The sequence below is a fragment of the Neolamprologus multifasciatus genome, chromosome 9 (genome assembly GCF_963576455.1).
Source record: "Neolamprologus multifasciatus chromosome 9, fNeoMul1.2, whole genome shotgun sequence".
Classification (NCBI taxonomy): domain Eukaryota; kingdom Metazoa; phylum Chordata; class Actinopteri; order Cichliformes; family Cichlidae; genus Neolamprologus; species Neolamprologus multifasciatus.
This window is the reverse complement of record NC_140447.1, coordinates 14,868,718-14,891,782: the sequence shown is the minus strand read 5'-3', so window position 1 is coordinate 14,891,782 and position 23,065 is coordinate 14,868,718. Positions and strand designations below refer to the sequence as shown.

The 23,065-nt window shown below is 38.9% G+C and overlaps 1 protein-coding gene and 1 long non-coding RNA gene across 3 annotated transcripts in view; both read right to left on the bottom strand.

Annotated features, from left to right (window-relative positions):
* Positions 1-23,065, bottom strand: part of cntnap2a (contactin associated protein 2a) — a 389,684-nt gene that overhangs the window by 331,868 nt on the left and 34,751 nt on the right. The window lies entirely within an intron of this gene.
* Positions 22,782-23,065, bottom strand: part of LOC146511271 (uncharacterized) — a 34,642-nt gene continuing 34,358 nt past the window's right edge. The window contains exon 2 of the long non-coding RNA XR_014876197.1: positions 22,782-23,011. This is a non-coding gene — a long non-coding RNA (uncharacterized LOC146511271). The remainder of the gene's footprint in view (positions 23,012-23,065) is intronic.

The window sequence follows — 23,065 nt, the reverse complement described above, 5'->3', positions numbered from 1 at the left end:
CACAACTCTGTCAGTCAGACCGAGCTAAATGGATGCAAATGTATAACTTCTAACATCAAAAACAAACAGAAACTGCTATTTTATTTCATTAATTCTACCAAGACCAGTGTAAATTTGTGCTTCACTTGCTTATCAAAGCAGACTGTTTTGCATCGGACTCCTACTACTACATTTAACATTATTTTATATTGATTGTTGAAGTTAAATGACACATGGAGCCAAATAGTGGCAAATCTGGCAATTTGAACCAGCGCTCCCCAACCTTTTTCTGTGCCTCAGACCGGTTTATGTCTGACAATATTTTCACGGACCAGGCTTTAAGGTGTCGCTGATAAATACAACAAAATAAAACCAGTACCTGTACCAAAAAAAAGAAGATTTATTCATAACACACGGGAAAAGACCCAGGGAAACCGAGTTAATGATAAAAAAGATTAAATAAATAACACTAAAAACCGATAAAAACCCTGAAAACCATAAATTTCACACCCGAGCCTCAACTCTCGCGGCCCGGTACCAAACGACTCACGGACCGGTACTGGTCAGTGGCCCGGGGGTTGGGGATCGCTGATTTAAACCACTTGCCCTAACAGAAAAGCAAGAGATTGGGAATAATGCACATGTAAATTTAACTAACTCTATCATATTGCAACATTCAGACACTGATCCAGTAATAGCTGCATTTTAACAGACATATGTTGCAGCGCCTATCAAAGGAAGTAAAAGAAAGTCTGAAACACGAATGTCGCTCTAAGTTTGCGCACTGCTGAGAAAAGACAGAGATCACCTCATTGTGTAATGATTCTCTGTGTAGAAATGTGACTAAAAGCCTGAAACACCAGGACATTCTCTGTTCCTTGTAAGTATCAAGGATTGGGATTCTCCTCCTCCCTCCCTCCCTCCAAGACTCTGTTAAGTTCAGTTCTTTTCTACTCTGTTTCAATAAAATCACAGTATTAAAGTGGAGCAGGAAAATGTGGGGTTTGGCTGTAAACACTTAAAGTGAAGACTGAGTAAAGAGCAACAGGACAGAGTCAAAGTGTTGACACTGTACACACAGCTTTGAGCCATCCAGCTGTGTCAATTACACATTAATTCTAATAACACTTCCCCATCTCATTCCAAATAAATAAACACTCCTAGTCCCAGTTATCACACAGATTCAAAAAAATACATGCTAGTGTTAAATTTAGCACCATTTACAGTAAACTGCCTGCCACAAACCTTAGTAACTAGAGTCAGTATTTGATGGCACAGACAAGATTGACTGTCAGATTGACTCTGACTTACAACATGTTGGCAGTCTGTCTTTTCACAAATTATATGGAGATTAACTGTAAGCCTTTGCCAATTCGTTTGACAGTGATTCTAGTCAGTCCAAGTTAGACTCAGACACCAGGTGATCTGTGCAGTTGTTACCAAATGTGGTCAAATGTGGTGGAGAGTGCTGTCTGCTCAACTGGCTGACCAGTTGGTTGCTGCAAGTATTTGCAATAAGTCCCAGACAACAAAACCACTCCCCAACCACTATCATCTGTTCACACAAGGACCTCATTTTAAAGTGACTGAGGCCTTATGCAAAATCTGGTTTACAGATTTTCTAACAAAGTTAGAATATTAAACAGACTATTTCGACAAGGTTATTGCATTCTGCCCTGTATATGTTCACCAGAGCCTTTCCTAGTTCCACCTTTCTAACATTGCTGTAATTCTTTTAAGCACATATTCAACGAGGTAGTGGAAAAATCCATATTGATATATCATCATTCATTCGTAGCAAATTAGCGCTACCGTAATATTTCTGCTGTCTCGGTGAATGTTATTTTCTTCCATTTCAATCAGAACTGCCAAGCGGTGCTTAAAAAAAAGAAAAAAAGAAAAAAAGAGCCTAACAAAAAGGATAGCGTTTCAGCTGTATTGTGATGTTAACACTAATTAAACCGGCTCTTGAATCGAAATGCATTAACCTGCCTCTACAGAATTTAGATGTCAGTATTATAAAAGCTTTGGTACTTAAAGACCATTTAAATCCCATTTAAGATGTTTACTGAAATTTTGAATTTCAATATTAGTCCCATCTTTATGTCGAAACGGAATCTAATTGGTGACATTTGAGAAAAGGTCTTTCATTACCCGTTGGTGACAGTCATTTTGTGTAGCAGCACGTATGATTGTGTTTATGTGTGCATATATCAGAGTGAGCAAACGAGTGAATGAAAGCAAGAGCGCATGAGCTAATCTGTTTATCTATTCATTCACCCCTCTGAAGGTTATTTATAATTGCTTGTTCTAGATTTCTGTGGCTTCTATAGGTATGTTTTTTCATAAGAAACATTATGAATAAAGACAGTAACAGCAGTACATGGATTATACTGTAGCTAGAATATTCCCAAATAGATTCACATTTTATATAGCAATGGATTTCTTTCCTTTTTTTAAAAAATTACCAGGCTTAGACACAATCACATATGAGGTGGACACTCTCTTCTTCACCTTGACTTTTCACTGAGAGCTTGCAATACCTGTATCAACATATCTGACATTGCTAGATGTCATCACCTTTCAGGGATCACAAGATAAGGTCCACCATGTAGAAGTTCTATTAACAATAATCAATTTAAGTGAGATGGGAATCATGTTGATAAATGATGCTTATCAGATGGCTGAAGAAAGGGAAAACGTGGGGTAAATCAAAAAAGCAAGAAGCAAAGCAGGAAAGGCGTCAGAAAATATTTGCAATCAAATAATAAGATGAAAAAATCATGCAAAAAAAAAAAAGTTTTTGAAAAACATTTTGGCACACACTGCAAGTGTGGAGCAGATTTTAGCACTCTGTGGGCGGGCATCTCAGTGGGCCCCAGTAGGAAGTCTAAAGTCATCAAGAAGGCCTAGGCAAGTGTGAGATGAGCAAACAGAATGAGTAAAAGGACAAGCTTATTAGACAACACATGACAGGGAAACTGAAGAAGCAAATGAAGTTGTAGGAGGAGGAGTAAGAGGCTGGACTTGAGTAGACAGCATAAATGTAGAATTGGCTCAGTGTCAACACGGAGCTCCAGTGAGCCTAAATTATAATGAATGAACAGAGAGTTGAAAATATTCCAAAAAAAATGGGAAGAAAAAGGTGAGACAGATCAGAAACCAGGGATAAGAGTGATGTCTTTTTTCAGCAGATAATTGCCAGTGGAAAGTGGGCTATGTGGACTAACAGGTTATGGAAAAAGAAGAGAATTAGAGTGAAAGCTACCTGAACTACACACACTGAGACACACACTAACAAATCTCAATCCCTAAGATGCTGCAGATTTTGTTTCCTAGATTTCCTCAACAGTACTGTTTGGTTCTGCATTTTGATCACTGTTATACCTGTTAGCATAACTGTAAAATGCTGCAGTGAGCCAAATTGGGAAATGTTAATTTGCTTTTATTGTATCACAGAGTCTCTTTCTTTCTCTTATTCATATTAAAAATACCAAACTGTGTCCCCTATTGTAGCTATTTTTGTGGGGGGCTGAGATTGTTCTTCAATTTGTCAAAACTTTCAAAACACTTAAATTTAATTGCCTTGAAAAGGGATCTGTCTCTAATGCACTGTGGTATTATTCCTGAACACTGATAAACTCCCAGTGCCCCAAACCCAATCAGAATAAAGAGGGGAAGCAATGGCAGCAGAGCAACTTGGTCACACTGCAGGCTTTCTGTAAAATCTTGGTCTGGTATCAAGAACAAATTGTTTGCAGACTGCAGTATCACCATATAGGCCAACAAGTCTAGAGCAACACAATAGTAAGTACAAGAACAGCATGTGAATGAGCCAAATGAGCAAAGGGAAAAAGACTATAATGTGAAAACAATTAGTCGCAATAGGTCAGTTGCATGAGTTGAACTGAACATATGTAAATTACCAGTTTGTATAATGTACATGCTGGTTGTTGTCTTAATTGTATGTACTGCTTTACACTTTTAAAAGAAAAAAAATACACATAGAGGAACAAATGTAGTGCACTTTAATAATAAAAAGGAGCATCTAATAATGTCTTTGATATACTTATTTATTTTTAGCAGAAGATGTAGGCAAAATGTGATTAAATAAAATGTAAAGCACTTGGAATAAGGAAATACATTAAATCATTTAATTTCAAATAACCCAACTGGTTTCTTTGATCCAGTATTTACATGACTATGAAATAAGTAAGCAAGATCTTTTTTGTATTTTTTGTGGCTATTCAACTGGGAATGATGTTTTTTTTTCCTTTTATAGCTTGAAGTTAATCCATCTTTCAAAGACAGCATTTATCTAAAAGAAAAAAAAAGCCACATTAGCAAAACTGCAAACACCAAACAGCCTTTGGTCTTGTTATAAAAGCTGCTAACCACCTTTGACCCGCCTCATAAAAACTGTCAATCCGATGAGGTTTGTAATTAGAGTGAAGTTAAATGCTTGGAGAAAATGAGGAAGAAAATTCAAAGAAAGAAAAAAAATACACTGAGATAGGAAACTATCAGGCAGTGAGGTCATTATATGGTAAGAAAAGCTTCTGGTGAGAACGACACACCTCAACAGGTCATTTTGTTGGGATGCTGTCTGCTTATTAACTGCATAAAAGAATGATCATCCATGTCTGTTGTTGGTTACAAGAGACAGACATAGTGCCCTGATAAAAATCTATTGGAGATTTGCATTTTTTAAAGATAGTAGAAGTCCTGCTCCCAGTTGAACCAGTCATTCCATAAATGCTATCCTTGCAGTTTTTATACCACGTGACCCTTAAAAATAGTTAATTACCTTCTCCCCCTATTCAACTGCAGAGAGGCATTAAAGAGATAACTGGACATACTTTTAGAAAATATTTTGGTCACTGCTTGCAACAACCATTTTCATTTAATTTAATACTTTCTATGACCTGTATGAACCTAAAAGTTTTCATATTCATAGCCTCTGTAAATTGATGTATTCATTTTTTTCTACAGAGATGTTTTCATTTGATAGAACATTTCTAAAAAATATTTTTTTCTGTTCAGATGTTAAAGCCAATTTGAAACAATATTTCAAAAGTGGCTCCATTTACCCATTCAACCAACAAGTAAAAGATCCGCATTCATTCCCAGAAGGAGATACAAACCCCTTTGGGAGTATGTCGAGAAGGGCATCTGTTGTAAGAAATCAGCTAAATCACACATGTGGAGCTACCTGCTGCAGCAGTCCCTTGTGAATAAGGGAACAGCTGAAGGTAGCTAAAATATATATTTTAAAGTAAAACATTTTTGGGGGATCTCTGGATTTTATTAATAAATTGTGAATATCACACTCCATGGGAATATTCATATTCAAAAATCAATGTCACTGGCAAATTACCTGCGAAGAGAATTATTATCTCATTAGACTGGAATGATATGGGAATGGGAAATCTTGGGTTCAGTCATTCACAGGGAAAAGACTTGGACAAGTGCCGCTCATCTAATGTTTTTGCATGGAAACATGTTCCCTGATGGCATCGCCTTCCCTTAGTAGTTCCAAGTGGAGTTCCGCTTGTAAGAACTACTCAAGAATAACTCGACAGTGACAACCATGAACTCCAAACTTCAGAAATCCCAGTATCCCAGTATAATAGCAAAGGAATGCATTGGAACAAGCCCCAAGCCTCCACCATATAAGCCACCACAGTGATCCTGCGTCCATGCCCAGAGCTGGGCCACAGATGTTTAATGTAGGCCAAAAAGTTTATATCCACACAGCCATCGCAAGCCACAAACACGCAGCCACATGAATTATCACTGTGATATAAATATTCTTCTTTGTGGTTTTTGATGTGTTTCTGTGTATGTATCCCTGCTTTTGCCAAAGTCCATATTTTGCCAAAAGTTCAATTAAGCCTGCAATCAGTAAACATTTGGAAGCAGGGAGAGGGGGAAGTAGAATATTGTTTGTCCCTATTAGGCAAATCAAAGCCAAAGCAGAATTAGTCTCTCTGGTAGACATTATTTCTTACACAGCATACTGAGCCAAACAGAACTATGAGTTATGACAGACAGACAAACTGAGAGATGCAACAAGTGCAACCCTAAGTGGTAGAAAATTACAGATGATAACACTGAGCTAAGCTGAAACAATATGTTTGTTTCCTTCAGGGACAGGCATCCAGCTGGGAGGGAGGGCGAGGGTGTGGTCATGTGCGCTTTTTGTGAGGAATAATAATATTCATCATTACAAATTTGTCAATTGCCTCGTTGTTATATGAGTTAGAAAAATGACACTGTTGAAAAACAGGTGTGTTATATTAGATTGAAACTGAGTGGGTAGTTTGCCTTGGCTTTCAGAGAACGAACAGATTCTCAAGGATGCTCGATCAAATTGGGATCTGGGGAGTTTGGAGGACAAAGCCTTGGGCATTTTGTTGTTTTTTTCAGGCAACTTCAGAGTAGTTTTTGTGACAGGGTGCATTCTGTTGGGGGGATCCACAGTGTCTGGTATTTACATTCACAATCTTACTGTTTGGTCTACATCTGGCCAGCAACAAAAAATAATTTCTTGCCCCCAAAATAGAGACACTCAGATGCAGGACAAGGACTTCAATTGCCCCTCTACACTGAGCATCTGTACCTCCGTCTTAATCTTTAAAGTAGCTCTACATTCTCCCAACAGAAGTGCAAGTCTCACTTGTTTTTTCATTCAGTCAACCATCCAGCACTTACGCTGCTTTCTCTCTCTTTCCATTTTTTTTTTCCCTCACCACTTTATTCCCACAATATAAACTGATGTGCCATTGTACCTCTAAACAAAGCATTGCCTCTGTCTGGTCTATTCCTCACCCTCCCACTCCCACAAAGCATGTACTGTGGTAATTCTTCCCCGCTGACTCAACAATCAGTCCAACAAAATTGGACTACTGATGATAGCTATTCACTAAATTTCAATGTACTTCTCTGTGCTCACACTGGGACGCACCAGGCACTATGCAGTGGACCCTTAACAGATTTGACTTCTTTATAGTTATTAAAAACTCTGCTCTTTCAATAAAAAATTCATTTCATCTTCCCGCTACCACTTCTACTTTCACTAGTTCCTCAGTGAGTAGTGGTTTATGAGAAACTATATTATAACTATATTAACTATATTATATATATTACTATATATAACTATATTATATAATATATATTATATATTATACATTATATAAAGTACAGCATATGATAAATGAGAAAATACACTGATTGGTAATTAAAGTCAAAGCAAAAGGCACACATTAATAATAATATGGAATAATATGGAAAAATGTTTGTTCATAGACTACATCAAATTGACATTGGTCACTTATATACACCTGTAAATTTAACACAAACCACAACATCTGAATTAAGAGTTTTAGACTTGGTGGCGATCGTGAGAACGTCCACAGGAAATGACAAATAGAATCTATTTTATTTAAACCTCTGACATCAGGAGTCTGGTGTTCTCTTAGGCCTTTGTATTATGAGTGTCAACCTGGGAATTTCTAAGAATTTTTTTTAAGGAATTTGTTGGGGAGAGGGCTTTGGATGCCTATCAGATTGGCAATGTTTGTTTCTGTTTTGCTTTGATTTTTGTTTTAACTAAACAATTTCACTGCATGAAAAAAACCTCTGTGGCAACTAGTGTAAACATCAAACCAGCAAGTTGTCACCCCAGAAAATTCAGGCTAAGAGAACATTGTGAAATGCAACAGTAATTCTCTAGGTACTCAAAAATGTCATAATAGAATCTGCAGGTAACTGCTGAAAGTGTTGCTGCTAAAGCATAAGCTTTCAATCAGAAGGCCGTAATATTGACCTGCATGCCAGGAAAAAAGCCTTTGTTGTCCAAAAAGATCAACAAACTACAGATTTCCAGTGAGTTGTCTTGCTACTGTGACAATAGACTGTTTGGTGCAAACCAAGGACAGCTTTTGAGTAATACTCTTTGGGATGTCTTTTTCCAAAGCTGTAAATAAGAGCCCTGTCAACCTGGCTCAGGAGGTAAATTGGGTTTGATTGTTACTGTTACTGTTAGTAAACAATGAGGCTGAATGTGGCTTGTAATGTAAAGCGTTTTGAGTGGACAGTAACAGTTGAACAGTGGTATTTGTATGTGCATTTGGCTGTTGTTAGTGTATTTAATAGCACAGAACTGACAGAAACCTTCCAACAGCAAAGTCATTTCTGTAATTTGAGTGGTGCTTCACCTCCCAAAGGATATGGATCATCCCGCATTGCATTGCAAAAGAAAGCCAAGGTATCAAAATGCATATATACACAGTGTCCTCAGCAGCATCTTCTTTGGAGATCTTAGGGGTGCACGTGTCATTATGCAGTGAAAACATTTTGACAAGTTGTTCCACCCTTCACAGAAAGAAATGCAGAAAAGAGAAAATGAAACCTAACGTTACTGAACAGCTGGCAAATCTCTCAAATTTCGGACTCAAGTGTGTTCATTCATCTTTTTCTCCTTTACTCTTCCCTTCCCTCTGCTTTCTCATTTCCAACCTCAGGCCAGAGCGCTCAGCAAAGCTGATAAAAAGAATGCAGTTCAGTCAAAGAGTTTCAAACATTTTATTCAGTTTTCCATCCCTTTAAATCTCTGCAGTATGCTTTATGTAGTTATGTATAACACACCTACACATGCCAAGAGTATGTGCTGTCATCACACCAGTGTAAAACACTTGCTCAAATTAGCATTTAACTCAGCAGCTGCTCTTTCAGATGCTGACATTTATATGAACACAAAAATACACACACACACACACACACACACACACACACACACACACACACACACACACACACACACACACACACACACACACACACACACACAGTTGCTGGAGCAAATAATTAGTAAAAACAAAGAAAAATGTAAAAAAAAAACATTAGAGGGAAGAAGGAGTAGAAGAAAAGGCGAATATGAGACAAAAACTGTAGCAAACAAAGACAAACGTGTTGAAATATCACAATATGAAGACTTGCAAAGGTTACAGAAGGACACTACAACATAGACAATAATCCAGCTGCTGCTCGAGTCAAAAAAACAGATTATTCTTGGATGTGTTCATGAGTCAGTGTTTCGGTTGCCATACCTAGCAGTTGAGTGGAACTGGAATATTCATATATCTCACACTGACTGACAACACAGGACTATTAAAACGACAGCTGCGCTGGACCTTAATCTACGATAAACAGAAAAATATTTTCTTTGTCCAGCTTTGCAACACTTTTGTTTCCCCATCTTTACAGCTTTCCCCCTCACTCTTGGTTGTTCATTTTTATGTTGTGGGCTTATTTTACTTCCTTTTCTCTTTCTTTCTCACACGCATACACACACAAACATGCACGCGCACATGCACACAAAATTTGCCAATACTTAGTGCACCACATACGAGCTGAGTCAGAAGGGCTCTATTTGAATGGCTTTCTGATTTCTGCGAGAGTGGCAATCATCCCTTGTGAATCCAGCCTGTGTGTGTGTGTGTACTGACTCAGATGTGTTTGTGTGCAAGTGGTTGGAGATAAAGCTATGAGTCATACTAAATAAGATTCTCGGAAATCACAGTCTTTTCTTTTCCTTGTTGCAGAGTTTTGAAGCACAAAAGAACTCTGGACAAGCACAACCCAGAGGAGAAGCGGGGGTGGGGGAAACGAGTACCTTAAATAGGGGACCATATTGAAGAAAACAGTTGTTAGCCCATTCAGGCACTTTTAAAGAAAGGTATTTTCAGCTCCCTACTTAAAGGAAAAACAGAGTGAAGGTGATAGTGCCAGTTTGATAAATTGCCTGACAGCATTTCAGCAACTGTAAGCTTCATCTCAGCTGTGGATACAGTAAGTCTTTGGAAATATGTGAAGCTGTCACTCACAAGCTGTGAAGCTGTTGTATGTTGAACTAGAGCCTTTATTTTATTGTTGAGGGATGAAAAATGGCTGACGGAAGAGGGCTGATTACAGACACACTGACAAAAGAGAAAGAAAAAACAAATACTATTACTAAACAGGTGGTTGACTTACTTGCGATTGCTATGTATGAAAGGAAGCCTTGTTTTTTAAGACCTGTGTGTCCTTAGCAGCTTTCATGTCATGCACAGACATGCATATGGACACGTGGAAGGTCATGTCAACAACAAAGCTCATCAAATAAAACTTGATAAAGCAGGTGGTTTGTTATGTAAATGCATTTACAGAAGCAGATGAAAAATTGTGTGAGAAAGCAACACACTTAAAAAAAAATGCATGGAAACATAATATACTCAGTCAGATTGTTGATATACACAAAGTGCAAGCAATGCAAGGAAAACCAAGAAGACAGAGCTGTAAAGAGTAAAAAGGAGGGATAAATGTAGAGGAAGAATACAGACTGAAGAGCAAGAGGACATATCAGGTCCCTGTTGTACTTCTTGTTGACAAAGCTTTGCTCTCCTGAGCCAAGATCTATATCATCCATAAATACCTCCAGCTTACGGAGACTTTTCTGAGAGGTATTTCTTTCATATATATAGTTTTCCTGCTCAGTCCTGCACTTTCTTTCTGCTGCTGATTTTATTTCACTTCTATCTCACATTCTATTATTGACTGACTACAGGTGATGCTGAAAATTGGAAAGAATCTTAACAAAGGACAGTAGAGGGAAAACTAACTGCATTAAGGCAAGGTGGGTGTCTTCAAAATAAAACAGAAAGTAGGTTAATCAACCATGTTGCTTTGTCAGTGTCATTGTAGAGTGTGATTACATAAGACTGGAGTCTGAATGCAGCTTAGCTCCCTATAGGCCAGGTTCTACCTAGCAGAGTGCTATTACATCAATCTTAACCTGTTTCTTTGGCAGTTCATGGACTATTTTTTCTCTTTTTGTTCATTTCTATATTTTTCCAAAAGAAAATTGGACATAAATACTGTGAATTAAAAAGAGCACCAGCATCAAAGTTCATCCTACTACCTACAGATATTTTGTCACATGCCTTGGATTTCTGCTGTCATTATTACTAGAGTAAACCCCCCTGCCTATGTGTGGCTGTAGTGTTCCTCTCTTTGCTTCCACCCATTCACCATTCATTATCCTTTGAACTATGGCCATTTGGTTGATTATAAGAGGCATTTTTTTTGTCTGTTTTGCTCTTCATAACCTATCACTCAACAACCCACCGACATCCACATACTTAGCAGAATGTGGGTTGGGAAAACAAATCAATAACGCTATCGATTCAATAAATACATTTTCAAAACAACTCTGCATGTCTGTGTGCTAGCTAATAATATTTCATTTAATATTTAATGCAATCGCTTCAACTAAATGTGCTCACATAAACCAGCTTCTGAGCACACACGGAGAAATGCCTGTAAGTTTATTTAGTAACAACAACAAAGTACTTGATGCAAAGTAAACTGGCCCACTTCAAAGCAAATCTCAGTGCTTACCGATGAAGATCAGAGTTAACACCTAATCTTGCTCCAAGGCACCACTGTTAATACACTGACATGATGCCACAAACATCTCTCCCTGCCTCCTTCTCTCATGAAGACTCTCATGCTCCACTTATCCAGGGATGGACAAGTGGTGCCACAGCAGCAAAACCAATCAAGCCTAGATTAATAGACAACCAGATAGGAGGTTAAAAATAATGATCTGCATAGATTATTTCAGCGGTTGAATCTGCTTCTTGTTATTTGAGCTGTATTATCAACTCGTTCAGTGACAGATGTTGCAATCTACTTGCACAGTAAAATTATTCCTAAATGCAAGTTCCTAAATGCAAAAGCTGCAGTATCTAAAAATCATCAGAGAATCACTGTTGTGGAAAAATGCACAAACACAAGAAACATTTTTCATATCTTGTAAACAGATATTTAAAACTCTTAATACAGTCAGTACATTACAATACAATCTAAATACAGGTGAAATACATTTTTCAACATGTATTACACCCATAATTTTTTTTTATTCAAATCCATTTAGTATATTGCTATGGAAAACATCCCTTGGCTATAGCATAACAGCCTTAAGCATTTTTTCAGGTGTTTTGTGCAATTTTTCACCAGCATCTGACATCAGCTTGCTGAGCTTTGTTGATCGCTCTTCTGTGTGAAATTCATTCTAGCATCAAGATGTTTCTGTGGGGTTTTTTTCAGTTTTCATAAAATATTTTTATTGAGCGATAAACCACCTCCAAAGACTTTTTGAAATCCATTGAAAAACAACACACAGTCAGTTCAATAGTAGTCCAAGTTCGACCTTGCAGGTTTGTTTGGTGCAGATTCAGTTCTTCACAAAAATGGTCAGTTCTACATTGTAATCTACACATGTAGACAACTTTTCACTGATTCACAGCTAAACTTTAATGACACCTGTTTGTTTTATGTATTATTATGAACACTGACTATCCAGAAGTTACTGCCACTGATCATAGGTTATGGCATATACAGAAAAATTGAGATTAAAAATTCCTTTTAGTTCAAGTCTAATCATTTATCCTTTTGTTCTTTCATTTTTTGTATATTTTTTCCTAATTCTCCACTTTTACATTCAGCCCATTTCCAAACAGCACATTTTCCTTTTTGGAGGTGAGAACCTTTTGGCCTTTTGCTCACTACCCTCTGAGGTTCAAATCTGCTAGTCTAGACAGTTGAAATTTGAACTTTGAGCTGTAGCACTGTGCAGCATGGGCTGGGCAAAGGTCAGATGGGTCATTTCAACATCCGCCTTGACCAATTAACATTCAGTTGGCAAGCAGATAATGGCCACGCAACTGGGAAATCTGCATGCTGGTGTTTAATGTGCTTCTGTTATAGCTAAAAACAATTATCACCAATTTTTTACTAATTTTGAGATTGCATTTACTCAACAGGATTCCTCATAGTCTTTAGAAACATCATGCATTTATTGAACATAGAATAAAATAATTTCTCCTTCAAAAGTGCATTTCCACATTTTATATAATTTATTGGGGAAAAAACTATGAAAAATAAATAAAAGTGAACTGAACTAAGCATGCCACAGCCTGGCGTGAGTGGTTTTGGGCTTTTAGAGAGGGGGAAATGCTAGAGGAACGACTTGGAATGAATTTCGAGAGTGAGAAAAAACAAGCACGTCGTTGCAAATTTGGATTTATCAAATTAATTGTGATATCTCAATGCAGTTTTATTCATTTCCAACCAAACAGGTGCAAGCTCTGTGCTCATTTTTGTATATGCAACTGTGTGGATATATACAGGCAAGTGTGTATGTGTGGGTGGTTGTGATTCATGTATTCGCTTGACTGTTAAAGCCCATCATACCCTGAAGGTACAGTATACAGACTGCTCTATCGATCTTCACTTCACTCTGTCTGACTGCTGGGTTCACCTGTACTCGGATACCGACACCAAGAGAGTGACAGAAAGGACACCGGGAAGATGAAAGTGGAACAAGGATATTTATTGACACCAGCATCTCTGATAAAGAGAGAGTGGAAGAAAACCCAATACACTTGTTTACTGTACAAGTGTATTGGGTTCGTTTTCGTAAAAATAGCATCTTGTTAAATCTTACATTTGGATTAGAGAAGGGGAGAGAGATAAATTGACTGAATGGCCTTGGGCTTGTTGTCATACTACAAAAAAAATTAAAAATAAATAAATGTGAAAAACACACACTTAAGAAAAAGGTAATGATCATAACATTATGTTTGTCACAGCACTGACTAAATTAACTTCAGACGTCTGGGTAGTGAGGCGAAACAGGAGGCTACCAATTACAACACACAGTTGGATAGCAAAAGGGGCACCTGTGTCCTCAACAGGGCTGGGTGGCTATGTGTGTCTCTGTGTTTCCAAATAAGAGCAAACTGGGGGGGGGGGGGGGGGGGGGGGGTTCTGCTTTTGTTGTGACTGAGAGCAGGTCAGTGAGATAAAAAAAAGAAGTTACAGATTTAAAGACTGCAGAAATAAATATTAAATAAAACAACACAAGCCCAGGCTGTACATCATCTGAAACATAATAACCCCAGATTGTTATTGACCAGCAGGATTCAATTCCTGTAATAGATCCAACAACATAAGACACATCGGCACGAGTGCAAGAGGGAGCGAATACTGCTGACTCAGGTTATGTGGCTTCACAGTGGGAAAGGGGTAGAGACAGCAAGTTGGAGAAAGAGCAGAAAGATAGTGGTGCTGCAATAACTAAGCCAAAGGAGTGGCAATAAAGGGAGGAAAGCAGCGTAGAGAGAGTCTGTAATGGAAGCAGAATGACAGAAAAAAGAGAAATTAAGGCAAATCTGCACATAAACTGCATGGAAAACAACACCTTCAGCCCCATGAACATATGACTGATTCTCGGCAGTTACCATCTGTTTACAGCACGAAAGTCACGTGTTCCTTAGTGACAGAAATTGTCCAAAAATGAACTCTAAATTCAAGGGAGCGTCGGAGGACAGTGCAGGTGTGAGTGACTCTAATTAGAATGTGAAGAGAAGTAGCTCACTCTCTGAAAGAAACCACTGAGAAAAACCACTTGTGATTGGTTAGTAGATCTGTAATTAAACCACAGGTTTGGGTAACTATATCATTACACATCTCCAGAGAATAATTGTAGGCCAAGAGCAACGAACTGCAATCATCCTTCAACGTTCTATCATGAAAAGGTTTGCCATGCAGAGCTTGGTGTTTTATCTGTTTTTTACAGGATTAAAACCACAAACTATTATTAACATTTTTATAATCCCAGCTCAACTCGCCTATGGAGTCTTTCTTTCTTTCTTTATGTAATGTGGGTGATACATGTAAACAAACATCCGAATAACACATAAAATCAGCTTATGTTAAACTTAAAAAATTCTAAAGTAGGTCACTTGGTAAGTAAGGAAAACAGAAGCATTACAACATACATATATCCAACTGGCAATAAACAAATATAGATATACAATACGCATACACAAGTTCAAAAGGGCTTCATTAGGAAGTGACTAATTCTGATTATTTTTGCTCTACATTAACTGCAAAACTACAGTGTCCGTCTGTAAAGTGCTCAGACTGCAAAAGGGGTGGCTTTAAAACTTTAAAAAAAAGGTTATTTTAAGAAAAAGGACAAGTTTACACTCTCTATGTGAGTGTGTCTTTGCAGCGGCAGGCATTTTCTGGCATCCCTTCTATTGCTAATGGTAAAGATCAATGGTAATCAGTGCTGACATAATGGGAGACTAGGCCCTCCATCATTATGACATTAGAGGAAAAGGCTGTCTTGGGACATTCAGTAGAATGTAAATAGCAGCAATGTGACAATGGGACAAAAGCAACAGCAGCTCTTTTCCTATATTACAGATATTCTACAGCTACCCTTCAGCTGTAAATCTCAATTCCAAATGATTTGCTGTTGTTATTAATGATATGTAAATGATGGAATAATGAGGGGAAAAATTAAGACAATAACGATGCGCTAATGTTTTCCTCATATATTGTATAATTTATGTATGTATGCATGTATGTATGTATGTAAAGTATTAATTGAGAAAGAAAACATAGTTTTTTTGCTCTCCCTGTCAGTTTAATTGCTAATACATGCTGCCAAAGATCAAAGAGTAGCTTAAACATGTGCATATATATTTTGGGGGGGAAATAATCCTTTACTTTGAAGACTTCAGAGACTAGACAGCACAAATACAAACCACACGTAAGACAGTCACTTGCAAAACACCAAAGCTATTGCTCAAACAACATTTATGTTGCATCAGGGTGTTCAAGGGTGAGAGAGGTAAAATAGCAGAAATATTACAAGCCCAGAACATGACAATCTTCTCGCGCAGTTTGTTCAGCAACTCGGGATAACAGGCTGTCTTCACTGTCAGTCTGTTCTGATGAGCCACCCAGTGTATCAGCTGTTTCTTCTCTTTACCTACTAGTCACATTCAAACATTAGCACGATTTGCGAGCTAGTTCAGGCAAACTCAAGCCGCACTGTGTCTCACACATATTAACATACTTCACTTTCCTGTCAAATACCAGATGTACTTCCCCAATATTGTCTATTTAGGCTGCAGAATTTACCATCGCTCCCTGTGGCATGTCAGTGTTCCTGTCTACACTTTTTAATCTCTCAACCACCCCATTTTCCACCTTTTGGCTCCAGAGAGATGTTTACTTGTCATTTATTTATACGTGTAACATAATCTGTAGGGAGATGAGCTCAGAGCATAGACCCCAAACTCTGGAACCTAAAATATCTTCTAAAAACTTAATTCAAGGACGTTTAACTTGATCATAACATAAAGCTGTTATATTCTTGTTCCATCACTCATCATGAAATGTGGTTTAGTAAATGATGGAGTAATTGCTGTCACTGATGGAACCTCTTTAGTGCAAGACTTACTGTTCGTTTTCTCGTCCGAATCAGTCAATGACTTTGTCGACCGGTAGCTTTCTTTTCATACAGAAAAAGTACCATGCCCCCCCCCCCCAAAAAAATAAAAATGTGTTACTAAAAACTATGTGATTGGCTGTGGGAGCAGTAACAGTAAATTGAGGAAGAAGGTCATTGTTCTAGCCTAATGGACAATGGAGAAGTTACATGAATTTTACAGCTAGTTGCTAGCCCATACTGACAATTTTTGTACTCTGCACATTCAATGATGCAAAGCATGCCTGGCTAGTAGTTGGGTTGGATCACATTCACATCACAAACTAACCTCTCTGGAACCGGATCGAGACCACCTCCTGTAAAGGTTTTCCGTGCACTTGTTTTGGACTGCACCCGAGTGCGAGCAAGAGTTTGATTTATATTTATTGGCCTAAACACAGTGGGTGTAAAAACATCCTTAGAAACATATGGGTCAGAGGGCGAAAGTTGTTCTGCTGTACACTTTATTTCATGAGGACAAATACAGCTCTTTACAACGCTAAAGTCTAGTATCCATCTATACACATCTATCCTCACCCAAACCCGCAGACGCCTTTTTTCTTTTTTTGTGGGAGATATTACACTTTTTCATGCTAATTTTATGTTGCACTACACATCCTCCACACTTCTTCTCCTCTGACTCATTGCATCTCCATCCTTCCAACCCTCTTATTTGGCTCCTTCAGTCTGTGCCCTAGAGGGCTGCAGGAGATGTTTTTGTCCTTCGTCTGACATATTGTAGTCCAGTGATTTATATCTCTGCACCTCTGCCTCTTTCTTTCTCTCTGCTTCTCTGTGTCTTTCTGTCCCATTCACTTCTACCTCCTTGTAGCTCTTGCTCGTTGTCCATTTCTTTCTTGTGCACCTCTGCACACACAAACACGCACACACATACACACAAAGAAGTAGCTCCAAGCCTAGTCAAGCCAAGTGTAGAGGAGAGGTCTCTAATCCTGTCCCAACGAGAGTGGGCCTGCTGGGGGATTAGAGAAGGGATGTGGGTGGTGTAAAAGATGGAGGTTATTGAAGGGGGTAGCTAAACAGAGGGTGTGAGAATGAGTAACAGCCCCTTTAAAAGACCATATTATTCATACTTAGAAGTTCATAACTTGAATTTGGTGATTTTCCTATAGTATTTGTTGCTAAAGAACCTTTTTTTTTATTGTCAGTCTAAAATATGTTGTGTTAGTTCCCCCACCACTTGAAAAGCCCGGTCATTTGTCAGCAGAACCTGCATGTTCAACCCAGAATCAGGCCGAAAAAAGGTTGTTGCTATGCTATTGTGTTATTACAGCATACAGTACCATACAGTACAATGTTTTAAGGTGCTGGCATTACTATTTATGAAGTAAGTTATCATTGATTATTTATTCTCACCTGAGCTGCATGAAACAAGGAGTTCCATGGAGTTCACAAGTATGACTCCCTCTGGCTAAGACTTCGTGTTTGCAAATTTTCAGATCTTTTACATGCACAAAAAAGTTATATAACTCATTTAATTGAAGGGAAAAACCTGCAAAGGCATTATGTAGGCACTTTGACATGGATACAATTTGAAACTTTAGGTAGTGGGCAGTTTGAAAGACTTAATGCAAAACACCCAAACTGAATTCTCAAGCTTCATTTCTATCTGGGTAGAATGTGAGTCATGCACTGCTTGGCTTGGCTTTTGTTATGAAGGCCACCATGTAAGGAATGCAAATGTCTCTGCTGCTTAAATGTTTAATGTTGGAATTTACTGGCTTCCAAATTCACATAAGAGAGACATCAAGAGTGAGACAGAAAGCAAGTGCATCCTTTAAATTTAACAGAACTGTGTCTTGAGGCACTTGTAATTTCTTTACTTTTTTCAAGCAAAATGGGAAATAGTTGCAGCGATTAAAATTATTATGAATGGATTATTGAAATGTGCAAATATACGTATGGGCGCTCGTTGCTCAAGAGTTGGGAGTTCGCCTTGTAATCGGAAGGTTGCCGGTTCGAGCCCCGGCTCGGACAGTCTCGGTCGTTGTGTCCTTGGGCAAGACACTTCACCTGCCGCCTACTGGTGTTGGCCAGAAGGGCTGATGGCGCGATATGGCAGCCTCACTTCTGTCAGTCTGCCCCAGGGTAGCTGTGGCTACAACTGTAGCTTGCCTCCACCAGTGTGTGAATGTGTGTGTGAATGGGTGGATGACTGGGTGTGTAAAGCGCTTTGGGGTCCCTAGGGGGGACTAGTAAAAGCGCTATACAAATACAGGCCATTTACCATTTACATGGAAATACAGTATTTAACGAAAATTCTGAATTCTAACAAGCTTGAAAGTCAATATTTGATAATGACCACCTTTATTCTTTAAGACAGCCTGAACGATTTGAGGCAATCTTTCTTTTAATTGTTTTAAGTAGTTTTCTAGTGGAATAGTTCTCCAGGCTTCTTGAAGGGCATCCAAAGCTCTCTGTGAAGTTTTTTGTCAAGATGATCCCAAACAGCTTCAACACTGTTGAGATCTGGGCTCTGGAGAGGCCAATCCATGGCTGATAGAGATCTAATGTGTGTTTTTATTTTATCTCAGTATGCTTTTTACTGCACTGGCAGTTTGTTTGGGATCATTTTCATGCTGAAAAATGTAGCTGTTGCCAATTAGAGACTTTCCAGATGGTGGTGCGCGTTTTATCAAAAATCGGACTGTACTTTTCTGTCTTCATAACCTCTCTCCTGACCTCCTCTGTACATATCAACAACAATTTCAACCAAAAATTTCAAACTTGGCTTAATCACCCCACGGGACATGTTGCCACCGATTTTCACTCCAGTTCTTGTGTGTGTGTATGTATCAGTGTTGGGGAGTAACGGAATACATGTACCGCCGTTACGTATTTAAAATACAAAATATGAGTAACTGTATTCCGTTACAGTTACCGTTTAAAAAGGTGGTATTTAGAATACAGTTACTTTGTTGAAATAAATGGATTACACGGCGGTACTCCCTGTTTCATATTGTGGCGGGTCAGGACTGTTTGGGTTTTGTTTGACAGCTACGTTCTGTTGTTCCAGGCGGCAACGTTACGGTTGCCATGGTTACAGGGTGACGCTCTCTCTCTGCGTGTTTCCTGGGTGAGAGAGGCCTTTTTGTTGTTGTGCTAAGCTAATAGGCAGAATGCAGAATGTAGCATCATGGGCAGTGTAGTCCGTGCTGCAGGGAGAATGGACTGCCATACCCGTTATGTGTCTGTGAGCGAGGGAGGGAGAAAAAGGAAAAGTACAAGCTGTCATCGAGCAAAAACGGGAGCTGGAAGCATGTAAATATAATAATAACCACTGCAGCCAAGAAGAGAGCCTGACGAGCCCAGTTGTAAGTAAGCTATTAAGACTCGACTGTACACCGTGTTCGTGTTTTCCTCCAAAAACAATAAGTTCAGTTGGAGCAGCCTTTCAACGCCTCTCTCTGTCTCTCGCTAGCAAAGTTGACCCAGACAACAAAGTAAAGCTAGTTTTCGGCTACGAGCCCGACACGAACCCACCGTATTAGCCAGAGGTCCCTTTACTACGGTTCGGAGCCGCGGACCTTCAGTAACAGTAATAAATCACAGCAATAGTACATTCATGTAGTTGTAAACAGCATGATAATATATTAAGTAATCCAAAGTATTCAGAATACGTTACTCTCATTGAGTAACGTAACGGAATACGTTACAGAATACATTTTGGGACATGTATTCTGTATTCTGTAATGGAATACATTTTAAAAGTAACCTTCCCAACACTGGTATGTATATATATATATACTGTATATACATATACAGTGGGGCAAAAAAGTATTTAGTCAGCCACCGATTGTGCAAGTTCCCCCACTTAAAATGATGACAGAGGTCAGTAATTTGCACCAGAGGTACACTTCAACTGTGAGAGACAGAATGTGAAAAAAAAATCCATGAATTCACATGGTAGGATTTGTAAAGAATTTATTCGTAAATCAGGGTGGAAAATAAGTATTTGGTCACCTCAAACAAGGAAAATCCCTGGCTCTCACAGACCTGTAACGTCTTCTGTAAGAAGCTTTTCTGTCCCCCACTCGTTACCTGTATGAATGGCACCTGTTTGACCTCATCATCTGTATAAAAGACACCTGTCCACAGCCTCAACCAGTCAGACTCCAAACTCCGCCATGGCCAAGACCAAAGAGCTTTCGAAGGACACCAGGAAAAGAATTGTAGACCTGCACCAGACTGGGAAGAGTGAATCTACAATAGGCAAGCAGCTTGGTGTGAAAAAATCAACTGTGGGAGCAATCATCAGAAAATGGAAGACATACAAGACCACTGATAATCTCCCTCGATCTGGGGCTCCACGCAAGATCTCATCCCGTGGGGTCAAAATGATCATGAGAACGGTGAGCAAAGATCCCAGAACCACACGGGGGGACCTGGTGAATGACCTGCAGAGAGCTGGGACCAAAGTAACAAAGGTCACCATCAGTAACACACTACAACAGCAGGGAATCAAATCCCGCAGTGCCAGACGTGTTCCGCTGCTGAAGCCAGTGCATGTCCAGGCCCGTCTGAAGTTTGCCAGAGAGCACATGGATGATACAGCAGAGGATTGGGAGAATGTCATGTGGTCAGATGAAACCAAAGTAGAACTTTTTGGTATAAACTCAACTCGTCGTGTTTGGAGGAAGAAGAATACTGAGTTGCATCCCAAGAACACCATACCTACTGTGAAGCATGGTGGGGGAAACATCATGCTATGGGGCTGTTTTTCTGCCAAGGGGACAGGACGACTGATCCGTGTTAAGGACAGAATGAATGGGGCCAAGTATCGTGAGATTTTGAGCCAAAACCTCCTTCCATCAGTGAGAACTTTGAAGATGAAACGAGGCTGGGTCTTCCAACATGACAATGATCCAAAACACACCGCCCGGGCAACAAAGGAGTGACTCCGTAAGAAGCATTTGAAAGTCCTGGAGTGGCCTAGCCAGTCTCCAGACCTCAACCCCATAGAAAATCTGTGGCGGGAGTTGAAAGTCCGTGTTGCTCGGCGACAGCCCCAAAACATCACTGCTCTTGAGAAGATCTGCATGGAGGAATGGGCCAAAATACCAGCTACTGTGTGTGCAAACCTGGTAAAGACCTATAGTAAACGTTTGACCTCTGTTATTGCCAACAAAGGTTATGTTACAAAGTATTGAGTTGTATTTTTGTTATTGACCAAATACTTATTTTCCACCCTGATTTACGAATAAATTCTTTACAAATCCTACCATGTGAATTCATGGATTTTTTTTTCACATTCTGTCTCTCACAGTTGAAGTGTACCTCTGGTGCAAATTACTGACCTCTGTCATCATTTTAAGTGGGGGAACTTGCACAATCGGTGGCTGACTAAATACTTTTTTGCCCCACTGTATATATGTATATATATACATATATATATACACATATATATGCATATATATACACACACACATATATATACATATACACACACACACACACACACTATATATATATATATATATATATATATATATATATATATACACACACATATATATACACACACACATATATATATATATATATATATATATATATATATATATATACAGCCAGCCTTCCACTGAGCTCATTTTTGATGAGGCTTCAGCCATATGTATGTCTCAGGTCCTGTCTCGTGTCTTTACTGATTTTTTTCCTGTTTCTTAAAGACGTAACCTTCAGATGTTGATCATGCTACAGATTTGCGAAGGCTTATAAACAACGATTTACATGGCAGTCATCTCATATTAATGGGAAAAATGTGTAAAAACATTTATTTAGACTAATCTCCTGTATTTATGCCCAATTATACTGTTAAACAAAAGGGTTTTTGCTAACATTGTAAGTGAAAACTATGGAGGCACCTGGGTTTGAATGTGGTTACCACAGACAGTTACACAAGTCTGGACTAACCTTTCTTTTATCCAGTGCTTTCTATCCCAATTTTCTCTTGCCCTGCCATTTCTGAGGTACAGGATATGACCTGTGTATAATGGACACTTGTCCTCATTACCGAATGACTTTCAAACATTATTTGGATGGAAACGTGGGTGTATGAGTGTGTTTGCTTACAAAAAGGCAATCATGCAAGTAGGGATGGGTATTGATAAGATTTTCACGATTCCGATTCCATTTTCGATTCTGTTTAACGATTCGATTCTTTATCGATTCTCTTATCGATTCTTTTTTAAAAAGGAGAACACTAAGGTCAAATAGCTTAGAACTTATATCTTCTCTTTGAACGAGATAGAAATTTAGGAGTAACATGGCCTTACAAACCCAACAGTGAGATCTTAAGAGATCCACAGCCTACGGCTTTTCAATGGGGTGTCACAGGGTCACCAGGAAAAAAATTGTAAATGTAAAATAATAAAATAAATATTCTTCTGTAGCAATAAAACAAGAATATCCAGTAATGTTCCTGCCTACAATTAAACACATTCACTTACCTAAAATCGGGGCATCTGCTGTGGCAAATGGGTGCAAGCCTTTGACCACAAACTTAGTCACTGCTCGGTGACATTCGTCTATCCTGGCCTGAAAGGAGACTCTACCGGTAGACTGCAGCGACAACTGCCAGCATCTGAGCCAGACTCTGTCTGTCTCTCTCATCATGGTCACCTAAATGCAGCGCACAGTAATGGCAGGTTTTGTAATAAGGCAGATCGCGCTAAC